This window comes from Rhea pennata, chromosome 1, assembly GCF_028389875.1.
Source record: "Rhea pennata isolate bPtePen1 chromosome 1, bPtePen1.pri, whole genome shotgun sequence".
Taxonomy (NCBI): domain Eukaryota; kingdom Metazoa; phylum Chordata; class Aves; order Rheiformes; family Rheidae; genus Rhea; species Rhea pennata.
Genome location: NC_084663.1, coordinates 157,816,947 through 157,827,951, shown reverse-complemented (window position 1 = coordinate 157,827,951; position 11,005 = coordinate 157,816,947).

Below are 11,005 nucleotides of genomic sequence, written 5' to 3'. Positions count from 1 at the left end.
AACTGGTACAAGGTAATACCTCTACTTACATAATTTATTCTGCTTATGTTCTGAGTTTACCACAGCTCCAGAAAAACACAACTCCAGCACGAATACAACTTTTTTCTCCTGTCACGCTTTATATAACAGAAACAGTTCAGAGTTTGAATGAATAAACATTTGTGTGTCTGCCATTTCTAAATTTCCTCTCCTGCTTCCTCTGAACTCGCAACCATCAAATCCACTGCAATTATAACTATAACCATTGCACCTCAAAGGGCATCCCTGCTTACACATGCTCTGTGGATAAACATGGATCAAAGCTATAATTTAATGGGTAAAACTAAGGAGGCTTTTAACACACCAAAATCCACCAGTGCTAGTATCTTGTGAACTTCAAAATGATTTAGGCAAAAGAAGAAAAGGAAGACTAGAACAAAGTAGTAAAATGCAATTACTTGTGAATAGCTGTTTTGCTGATCAGTCCTTCTGTTAGCACTGCTAGCTGTCAACCTGCCGAGCTCCCGCTGGTCAATAGGAGACCTGACTGTGGAGTGGATTCAGGATGGGGCCTTTTTAGCTCAACACCTCTTAATATTTATGTTAATACTTGCTGTAACGTGACATTACTCCTCTTTCCCACAAGCCTGTCTAGCAATACTGTGTGAAATTTCCTGGGAGAGCTCTAGTGATTGGCTGCTCTATTGTGTAGAGACCTTTTGTCCTCTGTTATGATTGGCAGTTTATTAGCCCTGGCCAACGGGAGGTTGGAGGTTATATAGTGCCTTTGTCTACAGAATTTATGCCTGTTCTTTGAGAACAGGTCTCTCAGAAGAATGTCAAGTATTACTGACTCCCAAAGTCAGCCATAATTTTAATAACCACTTATTTATTCTTTGTTCCAATATTTCAAAAACAAATCAAGTTGTCATTCAGAGCATTAGGTCAGTAAAACACATGGCATTTGCATCTAACTGATTTATATCAGCACTTTGGTCCAAATATCTTTTGGAAATAACTATAATGCTGGTAGCATTTTGAATGGCAGAACAAAAAACAGTCTGTTAAATTTGTGGACAAAAGAGCTCCACTTAAGAGAAATGCTAGAGAGGCTACCTAAGCATACACAATTTTATAGTATTTTATAAAATGTGTTGGTAATTATATTAATAGAAGATATAATTTGGGATCTACTGCATGGGTTCACTCAATTCCTTGGATGTGCCAGTTTAACATTTAATGAGCAACAATCTATTTAAGCAACTTGACAGGATTTGTTAGATTTTTCTTTTTCCCCCACAAATTATATGTCTGTCAAGGGATAATGTTTTCAGGAAGTTTATTTTATATAGAGTATATGTAAAAACATTAAAACAATTTACTCTGCTGCTTATTCTATAATATTATCTTTGTCAAGGCCTTTTTAAAAAACATTGCTTTTTGCTTTTCAGCATTAAAGTAGTAAATGTCTTCAGAATTATGTTTTCTCCATATGGTCGTACTGAGCTTTTGGCTCTGCTTGGTTGTATTGCGATGTTTCAGCTCTGACTCACTGGGTTGCATTTTCATTATAAAACCCACTCATTTGAGCTTTTGCCTCCGATAACAGCTGTAAAAAAAAGCTGTAGCCACTGAACATTTTGCATAAACAAGTGGCAGGAGAGGTTGTTTGTACAAACACCACTTTCATTTAGCAGCAGTAATACTGTAGAGGCCCAGCCTGAGAAATGCAATTACCAAGAAACAGTCAAATAACTACCCATGGCCCAAATTACAACTGACTGACAAACAGCCTCTGTTAGATGTTGTACGGTCACTAGTCAGCTTTAGGTGAACAAGGAAGACTCTAGCTCTCATGCATGTCCTTAACAGTGACTGGAATTAAGGATCCACTGAGTGTGTCAGTAGATATAACATAACCACCTGATGAAATAGTGCATTTAGTACCCAAACAACAGGAGATCTTGCAAAGTGAATGAGTTCAGAAGACCCAGATTCATCTAACAACCTTTGAACTTTGGAAACCTGAAAGGTATGGTATTTTTGTCCACTCATAGCCACTGACACAACCCTGGAAATTAATCTCAAATAAATTCAATAAGAAAGATAAATGATGTTAAGATGTCATTGCTCTGTATGTGTACTTTAGAAATTGATATCTCAATTCTTATAATAGCTCTGTGACGTAAAGGAAATTGTTGCACATGAGTAAAGCGAAGAGGGAGCTGAGCTAAATGTCAAGTGATTTAACAACAGTCATACTAGACAGGCCAACATGAAAGTTCTTCCACAGTGAAAATAATATTTCCTGCTCCCATTATGGGAAGTTCTTAATTTTATTAGTTTTTAATTTTCCAGGCCTCTCAGTAAATAAATAATTAAAAAAAAAATGATTATAAGCACTCAGGAATAGACAGGAAGAAAATCTCAAATTTCCTTTTCATATAGTTATGTCAAAATACCTTACTGCACATAGACTGTATTGGCTGTCATGGAATTTCATGGAATCATGCAGGTTGGAAGGAGCCTCTGAAGGTTATCTACTCCTGTATCCTGCTCAAATCAAGGCTACCTTCAAAGATTTGAACAGGTTGCTGAAGTTCCCCAGTTGACGTATGAAAATCTCCAAGGATGGAAGTTCCACAGCTTCTCTGAGCAGCCTGTTCATTGCTCTCATTGTGAATATTTTTTTTCTATATATACAACTAGAATTTCCCTAACTGCAACTAGATCATTGCTTCTTGTCATTTAGCAATGTGCCCCTTGCTTCATCTTATCTATGACCTTCTTGTTGAGTAATTGAAAGAAAGAATTAGCTTTACGCTTAACCCCTTTATGTTGAGCAAGCAGGACTCCCTCAGTCACTCCTTGCTCCAGGCCCCTAACCATTTTAGTCTTCCTCCTCTGGAGTCTCTCTATTTTGACAATATCTCTCTTCTACGAGAGGCTGTGAAACTGGACATTGCTCCAGGTGCGGTATCATGAGTGCCGCTTAGAGGGATAATAATCTCCTCCCTATAATCACTTCACTTGATCTACTGGCTACACTCTTGTTGATGCAGCCCAATATACGGTTAACATGCACCAATTGCAAAACCAAGCTGTTACCTTTGTTGATGTTCAGCTCCTGGTTCACTAGGATCCCCAAGTCCTCTCTGCAGAGGTACTCCATAGCTAGTCAGTTCACAGCCTGCGCTATTGCATGGTGTTACTCTGTCAGATTTCATGAGGATTTTGCCACACTACTGCTTCAGCTTGTCAAAGTCCTGCTGAACAGCAGCTCTGCTCTTACCCCAGTTTGGTGTCATGAGAGCATTTCATTTCAGTTTGTTTCTTTCCATTCTCCAGGTCACTGATGAAAACATTTAACAGGCTCAGTCCCAGTCCTGACTCCACCCTCATCATGCATAAAAGGTCCTACCTGGACTTTGAGGTTTTGATCACTACCCTTTGAATCTAATGGTGCAGTCTTTTTTAACACTCCCTAGTCCATCATTCAATCTGTACCTCTCTCTCTCTACAAGCGAGCTACAAAGCTGCAATAGGGAACAATGTCATAAACTTTACTAAAAAATGATATCCATCGTGCTCTTCTTATCCACAGAAACTGTGATAGAAGATAATCAGGTTGATCAGTTCCTTAATTAATTTGCATTGGTTGTTTGCAATCAACTTCTTGATTTGCATGTGCTTGGAAATTTCTTTCAGTAGGATTTGTTGCATAGTCTTTCCAGGGACTGAGTTAAAGCAGACTAGCCTGTGTTTCCCTAGAGCCTCCCTCTAGTTGTTTTTGAAGTCTAGTTCTTCTGCCAGTCACTGGGAACCTCATCTGATTGCCACATTTCAAAGCTGATAGACAGCAAGCTTACAGTGATATCAGCCAGCTTCCTCAGCATCCTATCCAGTACCATGTGCTTCTGTATGTTCTGTTTACTTAAGTAAATTTGGCCTTTCTACCCACCTACTATCTCTTTCACCAGACCCTGTCATTAGGGAGAGATCTGGGAATCCTAAGAACAGACCTTGCCGTTAAAGGCCAGGCAAAGAAATAAGTCTTTTTTTTTTTTTTTTTTTTTTTCTTCTCTCATTTTCTCTGTCATTACATTTCCTACTTCATTCAGAAGTGGATTCACATTTTCTACGGTCTTCCTTTTGCTGCTGAGGCACCTATAAAACCTTTCCTGTTGCCCTTCACACCCCTAGATATTTTCTGTTACAGCTGAGCTTTGACTTTCCTAATTCCATCCCTGTCAATCATCAGTGTCTCTGTATTCCTCCTAGGTAGCCCATCCCTGCTTCCTCTGTATACTTCCTTTTCACATTTGAGATCAGTCAGAATATCCCTTTTCACACATTCTGGTCTTTTGCTGTTCTTGCTCAACTTTCTACACGACAGAATAGACCAATATTCTGCTTTGAGGAGCTTGTTTTTGAAGATCAATTAGACTCTCGGTTCCTTTGCCCTTCAGGGCAGTCTACAATAGGATCCCACCTACTAGTTCCTTGAGTAGGCTGGATTCTGCTCTCCTGAAGCCTAAAGTCTTTATTCTGCTATTGGCTTTCCCCACTTTCCTTGGGATCTTCAACCACCATCTCAGGGGTCTCTACAGTCAAGGCTGCCTTAGACTATCACATCACTGACAAGTCCTTCCTTATTCCTGAGTAACTAATTGAGCACAGCACTTTCCTTATCTGTTCAGTCTAGCATCTGCATCAAAAAAACTGATCCCAGAGCACTCCAGAAATCTCTCGGTTTTCTTGCAGTGCTGCACATTGCCTACCAGCAGATATCAGGTTTAGTTAAAGCATCTCCAGAGGATCACAGTGACTGTAATCTGGAAGACCATTGTGTTGCCCATCTCTACCTGATATGGATGACAGTTAAAACAGTCAAAAGTGACCTCCATGAAGACAGTCTGCTTCCCTTTATATTGGAATCTTTCATCAAAGAGAACCAGGGCCCATGACTGTGAGGTTTTCCAGCTATTTAAAGTTTTCCTCCAACTATTTAAAGAAGCTTTTGTCCACTATCTTTTCTCTGTAAGATGGTCTGTAGCAGATGTCTTGTTGATCTCTTCTCTGATTCTACCATAAGCGCTTGACTAGTCCTTCAGTTGTTCCATAGTGAAGTGCCATACATTTGAACCTATTCAAACCCTCTTTCTCCTCCCCCTCTGTGCTTAAAGATCTGTTTATCTGAGAGACAAGGCTCTGAAATATACAGATATGACTCTATTATCATGTCTGAGGAAGAGTGGCAGCTGCAAATTGAGAGGCACATGCATGGTTACTTAAGAGGTCCTGCAGACTCTTAGGGATTAGCTAGTTTAAGTGCACTGAAATCCTGAGCTCTCATTTTCTGGGATGTCCATAGTTAGGCAAACTTGTATATAGAACATTATTTATTGATTATTAGAGACGAACTATCTGTAGTATCAGATCATTGTGTTATCTGATTATGCAGATTATATATTATCAAATTATTAATTATGTGATGTTAGATATACGTCATCCATCACCTGTGTTACTGACTCTACTCATGTTTCTTTGAGGCTTGAAAACAGTTCATGGAAATAGAAAAGATTGTTGTTCCTTTGATGCCCATGATTACTCCCATTTGTATGGCAGTGACAGTTGCATTCTCAGATGCTCAGCCTTGGCAGCAGTGTGAAAGCATTATTAGATATTGGCTGTGTTCCTCTCAGACGTCAATGAGCTTATAGTAGCATCAGCACTCTTGTATTAATTGATAGAAGTGTATGGACATTTTGGATAATTAAAAGGATTTCTTATTAATGGAGGACGCAGTCTGTATTTGGAGCACATGGCGTGTGATTTCTTTTACTGTCAAAATAAAAATGATAGCAGTATTCCCCAAATGGCCTGAAAAATCACAAAAACTGGTTCTGATACCCTGACAATGACATTCTGGAAGGCTCTGCTGCTGTAAAGGGTAAGAATATCACATGACTTATTGCAGTTTGTTGAACCTTAGATCTTTGCTTTGATCTACGGTATGAAGAACACAGGTGGCAACAGGTGACAAATCTGATTCAGAGGACGACAGTAAATATTGTCTGGAAGACCACTGTGTTGCCTATCTCTGCTTGATATGGATGGCTGTTAAAAGGGAGGGCAGTCTGCTTCCCTCTAGATTGGAGTCCTTCATCAAAGAAATGAGGCTTGGGGAAAATGTTTTAGTCTGAATTAAGATGAAAAGCCACAACCTCAGTTTTACAGAGTCATCAGTGATGACACTGAATGCCCAAAGAGCCCTATTACTACCCTGTCTCCCAAAATGGCTGGTACCGAATGCTCTAGCACAGCTACCTGAACGACTTTGGCTCAAACTACACACGGGACAGAATCTCCAACTTTTGAAATATGGTTTTCCTGGGAGCCCCATAGGCATGTACGTAATTTGAGTCAGAGCTTGCTCATTGAACCTGAGACATACATTCTGCAAAACTGTGGAGTTTTAGTGAACTGACATTTTGTACTGTAAGCCTACTTTATCAGAAGATTCCCAGCTAATTCTAATTAGGAAAACACAGTGGAAAGAAATCTGTTGAACAAGCTGTTCAGAAGGTTGCAAAAATAAAAATTCATAAGGAAATTATTGCTGAATGATTTAAAATAGCTCAAATTTATTCAATACTTGTTTTCAATCTAATGCCCATTTTTCACTGAACGAGCAGATAGTCCATAAGCAGCTGAATAATGGGCCCTTCCAACCTCATACATTCTGTGATCCTGTGATTTGCTAGATATTAGAGAGAGCTCAGTCTGCTTTTGTCTATCAGCCAAGTATTATCAAAGGAAATGCAGATACCTTATTCATACAAAAACAATCACCATCACTTGAAGCTGATGCAGTTCCAGGAAGATACAGATGCCAACATTTCTGTTGTTAAAGCACCTTTGAAACTTGATGTACAGTTCACAGTTGATGCTCCTAGTATTAACACAATTCTGCTTTTTCCAAGCATACAGACAAGTGTTTTGACTACCTGGTGATGTTTGTGTGACTTTCATTGTATAACATATAGGTCTTTCATACATGGCAGCTGGTGATTAACTATCATCACATGCAATGCTGCAAGCTCCATTGGAGGTAGTGGATGCTTTCAGTCTGCCTATTTGCTCCTGTTGTGGTACCTCAGAAATATTCTTGGCTGGATCCTTCAAGCCTTCCAAAGGGAAGTGTGAAGCTATCATCTATTTTTCGGGGAGAGATCCATTTAGTTTTCACACAAACGAGGCCTGTGTTCCACAGAAGATGTCGGCTCATCAGTCATATCTCTGGACATCCTTTCACTTCCACTGATCTGCTCCCCCAGATAGCTCAAGTCTTTTAGGTTTCCTTATCTTTGGTCTTTCTGAAGCCATCAGACTCAAATTGGTGCATGCAGGTCCTGAGCACCAGATAATTTGGGTCAAAGCAAGTATTATAATATATTATATAATATATCATCAAGAGCTGTGAACCTTATCTTCTCTCCTGTTTTCTGATACAATAATCTTTTGTGATAAACCTTTTCAAGGGGCACGTGTCTAGTTTTTTTTAATGCCTGAGAACTAATTATCACAAATAAATACTCAGATTGGACACTTGTGGTATTACCTCAGGATTTCATAATGCCATTTGTGTTTCTTCTAAAGCCCATCTTTCTCCATTCTCTCTCCCTCTTTTTTTTCCTTTCTTTCTTTTTTCTTTTTCTTTTTTCTTTTCTTTTTTTTTTTCATAAGGATTCTTCTTACAAGAGCTCACTGCAGTTGGAGAGCAATTCTTCCCTTGTCATGCAACGTCTCACTCAATCCTGTCCAGTATCTGGAGTTCATGTCACTTTTTGCTATTCCAAAGTGACAATTGCAGATGCACTTTTTTCAGATGGAAAGTTTCTTCAAACTAGCCACTGGTTTGTGCTCTCCAGTGAAACATGAAATACACAGGAAAAGTATTGAAGCTCTTGGAAGTGAGAAAAAGGTATCAGGCCATCTGTTTGTGTATTCAGGGCCACCTTGTGTTGACAGAGAGGTACAGCACCACTGTGTTCTGAGTCTTCCTTCTCTTCCAGCAGTCAGTGATCTGCCCATACAGTAAACCAGTCCTCTCGACAATGGGTACATCTGTCCTCAAGACTTTTTTTTTCCCAAAGCTGTAAGCACAGCTTTGGAAAGTGGCTGGGATAAATTTCTCAAACTTTTCACAAAGACCTTGGTTGTACCTGTCTACAGAAGAAAGATCTAGAGGACTAGTCATGAAGACTGATGCAAGAGTAGTAAAAGATGTATGGAAAACAGCAAAGAGAACCATCTGGGAGAACTGGACATGAAATCTGTCAGATGTAAGGCAACTTCACTGTCTCTCTTCTTGGGATTCACAAGTTGCTACTTGGAGCTTTGTGATGGTACCAGAACTTTTCAATTTGGTGCTGGCTTTGATATGTTTGTCCTTCAGTCTTTATTCAGCCAAACATCCATTCATCTCTCAGGTGTGCATGCTGCTGGGAGTCACCTACAAAATGAAAGCACATGTAGGCAAGCTCTTGAAGGACAAAGAAGTATTATTTACATCTTTCAAAGGTGTGTCATCTGCAGGCACTTTGAAAGTTGTCCAACGTGTCCTACTTAAACCTAGAAGGATCTCCTGGAAATCTGTGGCTGAGACAGAGGGACATGAGTTTGTATGTACCTTTGTGGAGGGGAGTGAGAGCTTGTGTATGCCCCTACAGCTAACGTAAAAGAGAAACAATTTTGTGTTAACATTGCCTGTGGCTACAAATGTGAACTTGGTAATGAAATATTTATTGAAAAAAGAACAGTGAAAATAACCTTTCCAAGGCTTAATCTCTTCTTAAAACTACACTTGTTCATTTATGCTTGTCAGCAATCACATTAGTGAGTATATCAGCATTTATCCTTGAAAATCATTAACCTTAAAGTGTTTGAGATGATTGGAAACCACAATGATGAGTGCCGCCTACCAAAATCTGTCTGGGATAAGATGGTAGCTCTACTTTAAAGCCAAGCCTAAGCAGATTGAGCTTGCTGGCTTGGCAATGTCTGGGCATGCATGTGACTGTAAGTGGTGGGGGCCATTAACAGAATAGGATTTAATACAACTGTGGGCTATATAAGAGACTATACAATTTCATTCCCTCTCCCATGAAAATTCAGTCGTGTCCAGCATAGGAAAAGTTTATCATCTGAAACAAGGCTATTGCAGTCCTCAGAGGCCGAAATGCAAAACATCTTTCAGTACTAGCATCACAAAGTTTTCAGATGTTTAGCTTATGTATTTCTGCATTTTTCCACTGCCACCTATTCTTCTAATTTGAATTTAGCTTTTCCGTATTTTACAATATTTGAAGATTTTTAAAACTTATGGTGCTTTTCATTTTTGATATGGGGTCATGAACGTTGCTAACACTAAATGAACACTCTGCTAGAACAATTTATAGATAGATAGATAAATAAAGCGTATTTAATTAAAGGCACACCTGCTAAAGAAATGGTGAGATAATGAGTTCTTTAAACTTCTCTCTTGCTATTTACTTTGAGATAACGCAGTTAGTTAGTCAGTCGTCAGCTTTCATCCAGAGGTACATGGATTCAATTTCTAGCTCCAATTCCAGACCTGCCTGTCACACTCAGATAATGATCAAGGATACTTTTACCTTTCAGAAAATGTTTGGAAGCCTAAGAGCTGATATTGACCGCTGGAGGTCACTATAGCTCTACAAAAGGGGAGAATCATTTCTTAACAAGTAACTGTGTGAAAAAGGGTTTAAAGCTTGAGCTGGTCTATGCTTCTTATGTTAGCAGTGTGAAAATTGTGGGATAAAAACAATAAAATCCGATTGCAAAATGTGACATTTTTAGTCACTTTTTTTTTCTTGCAAATTCTACATATCCAGGAACTATTTTGAGCACATAGTGTAGGAGTCCACTTCCCACATGCCCCTTCTCTACTTGCCACAAAAATTTACAGTGCTTCATGTGAGAGAGGAGGAACTAGGCTAGTGCCAATTTTCTCTTCTTTACATAGTGAAGGTCTTTCCCTATCAAAAAGTGTTTTCTGTCTCAGGCAACTGCCATTTGAAGTTTTCCCCTACACAATTCTTCCTGCTTCCCTTAGCCAGATTTCTCTTTAGGAAACCTAATCCATGAGTATTTAGGAAACACTTTTTTTTTTTTTTTTTTTTTTTTTTTTTTTTTTGAGAGGGATTTCCTGAAAGTTTACCTTTATCCTCCTCTGTCTTTTCTAGAGGGCAACACCTGCCCTCCAGCAGGCACATGCTTCACTCTGCTCACAGCAAGCCCCAGTGCACTCACGTTCCTGGGGCAGGATTGAAGAACAGACCTTTTTGCTCTTGATCACTGAGGCATAAGCAAGTGTGGCAACTAGCTATAGCTACTCTGTCACTGAAATGCCTCGATTTAAACCTGCTGTATTTATAGCAGTAACAGCTGGGAAGGCTGCAAGGCCCAGCTGAAAAGGTAGGTAGGTCTTCTAGCCTTTATTCTTCACTGAGCTCCTTGCTGCTGCAGCAGTACTGACATCAGTAGTTGAATCAGATCAAGAATGCTAAAATTTTGGTAGTAATACAGACATTCTTCAATGTGCTTTCCTGCACTTTAGCACTTTAGCACATGCTCAGGCGTAGCTATGTCTTCAGCTTCAAAAGTTGAATTGGGATTGCACTAGAAAATGTAGAAACTGTTGAAAAGATGCAGAATCTGTTAAATTTTTGAACGAAGTGCTTATGAAACTTCCTATCTCTTGCAATTTTAGTAGCTGCTTCTAGGAGCGCTCTCACAGAAAGACAGATTTTGCATCAAAAAGCCTTCAGCTAAAAACAAACAGCATATGGAAAGTACAAGTGAGGATGAAAATACAGAGGGACTGAGATTCTGATCTAGTAGATCGACATCTACTAAAAGCACTGAGGTCTAGATTGGCCTGCCTAAGTTAGAAGCCAGTCACCTCAGTTTCCTTTTATAATTTAGCTCTAAGAGGATT